The following is a 2,395-nucleotide window of genomic DNA, read 5'->3' on the forward strand; positions in this document are numbered from 1 at the left end:
GTCCTCCGGCACCGGTCAAAGCAGAGGGGCCCTAGGCCTTCTCTAAAAGCTGGGTTCACCAGGCAGCCTCATCAGAGCCCCCGTGGAGACTCAGGGAGAGGTGCTGGCCATGGCCAGCCGGGGCAGCAAGAGAGGGATGAGGTCAGCAGGCAGCTCCAGCATCAGTTAAGGGCAGCGGGGAGATAGCAGCGAAGGGGATTAGAATGAGAACCATGGTTTGGTGGGTCTGGGGTGGGGACAGGATGAAGAGTAGATGCCTCAAAGACCACGATGCTGGGTCTCCAGCCCCTGCCTCACCCTTCCCACCCAAATCCCCAGCCTGCCAACTGCCCCCTGAGGGAATTTCCCAGTGCTTGAGGGAAGACAGGCCTTTAGAAGAAGCTCAAGGGAAGGGTAGCCATATAAAGGGTTCCAATCACCCAACTCCAATGGGGGGAGAGTGGTGTTTCCCCACACCATCAACAATTCTCTGACACAGCTGGGTGTCCTACAATTCAACTCAATTCTGACACTATCTATTTGGAGATAGCATCAGATTATAGCATCTGCTATCTCCAGATAGAGTCATTCCACAGGGTAAGGGCTCAGTCCTACAAGACTGACCACCCCATCCCCCGACTTCAGATGCCAATCAAAAGTCCAGGTTGTCACCTGTGCTTCTGACTGACTGGCTATAGACTGGAGGCTCCAATAACCCCCTTGTTGGGTTTGATTAATTTGCTAGAGAGGCTCACAGAGCTCAGAGAAACATTTTACTTACTAGATTACTGGTTTATTATAAAAGAATATAACAGAAACAGCCAGATGGAAGAGATGCATGGATCAAGGAATGTGGGAAGGGCACGGAGCTTCCATGCTAGCACGCCACTCTCCCAGCACCTCCATATCTTCACCAACTGGAGGCCTTGCAAACCCCCTCCTTTTGGGTTTGCATGGAGGCTTCATTACATAGGCTTGATTGATGAAATCATTGGCCATTGGTGATTGAGATCAATCTCCAGCCCCTATTCCCTCCCCGGAGCTGAGCAGTGGGACTAAAAGTTCCAGCCCTCTGATCGATCATGTCATTTGTTCCCCTGGAACCAGCCCCCATCCTTAGCTAACTAGGGGCTTTCCAAAAGTCACTTCTTTAACATAACAAAGAAACCTTCATGGCACTCATTACTTAGGAAATTCCCAGGGTTTTGGAGTTCTGTGCCAGGGAGAAGATTAAATATACATTTCTTTTGTAATTCACAATTTCATACTATATCATCAGCATCAGTATCCCCTCCTCCTCATCTTTACCATCTTCATGGCTGACTGTGCCAGGCACTTCACACATCCTCTCTGTTCATCCTCAAACACCCACAGAAGGTAGTCACTATTGTTAGTTATCTTGGAACAGATGAGGAAACTGAGGGTCAGAGTGGTTATGTCATTTGCCCAAGGTCACCACGTTGTGTGATCTCGGAGCCCAGCTCTTAACAACAATACTATACTTGGTCTCCAAAAGGCTACAGCCTAGAGCCATCACAAATCATTAATCCCAAAAGGGCAGCCTCAAGTAAGGCGGGATCTGCATGCCTTCTTCTCAGGAAAATAACGGCAATACAGTTGAGCCCTGCCGTCATTTTGATAGTAGCTCTCCCTTCACGCTTAGTAAAGGTGCTGCAATTACTGTGGCCACCTCTGGCAAGAGGAAATTTAAAGAAGACAGAATCACAGGATGTCAGGCTGGCAGAGACCTAATGCCACACCTCTCAGCTCGCAGGTGGAAAAAAAAAAATAGGTCCACAGAGGCTTCCCACACCCACCTGAAAGCAGCCATCTAAATTTGCAATTTGGGTTCTCTTGATATTTCCGCCCGTGTTCTCACGCCTGAGCTGGGTCCTTTGCAACCGGCCTAGTTGCTGCTTTGGTAGATTTCCATTTTGAATTTCAGCTCTCTTGCCCGCAAACCCCCGGGAGCCTCCTGCTTCCTCTCATTTCTTGTGTCTTTAAAGAACACTCTCCTTGTCTGAGCTCCCTCCCGCTGGATTTTGTCCTTTGGAGCTGGGTCTGTCTCTCTCCCTCCCTCTCTCCCTTCCTCTCTCCCTCCTCCACCCAGACCTCTTCCTCTTCCTCATTCAGCAGGGAGAGCAGACCCTAGGAGGCCTCCAGCCCCACGGGACCCCAACGCATCAGCAGCCCCACAGCCGCCCTCCCTGGTAGGGGTGGAGGGTGCGGGGGTCCTCTGGCTGCACAGCAGCGCCTCTAGCTGCCGCTCTGCCCCCTCTCTCAGGGTTGCTGGAAGATTATTAGATAATTTTCAAATTTGTAAAGCGCCTTAAGCTCCTCGGAGGAAAGGTGGTATATGAGTGTAATAACAATAACAATCCTATCTGTCAGAACCATTGAGAAAATGAATCTTGTT

The sequence above is a fragment of the Diceros bicornis genome, chromosome 1 (genome assembly GCF_020826845.1).
Source record: "Diceros bicornis minor isolate mBicDic1 chromosome 1, mDicBic1.mat.cur, whole genome shotgun sequence".
Lineage (NCBI taxonomy): Eukaryota > Metazoa > Chordata > Mammalia > Perissodactyla > Rhinocerotidae > Diceros > Diceros bicornis.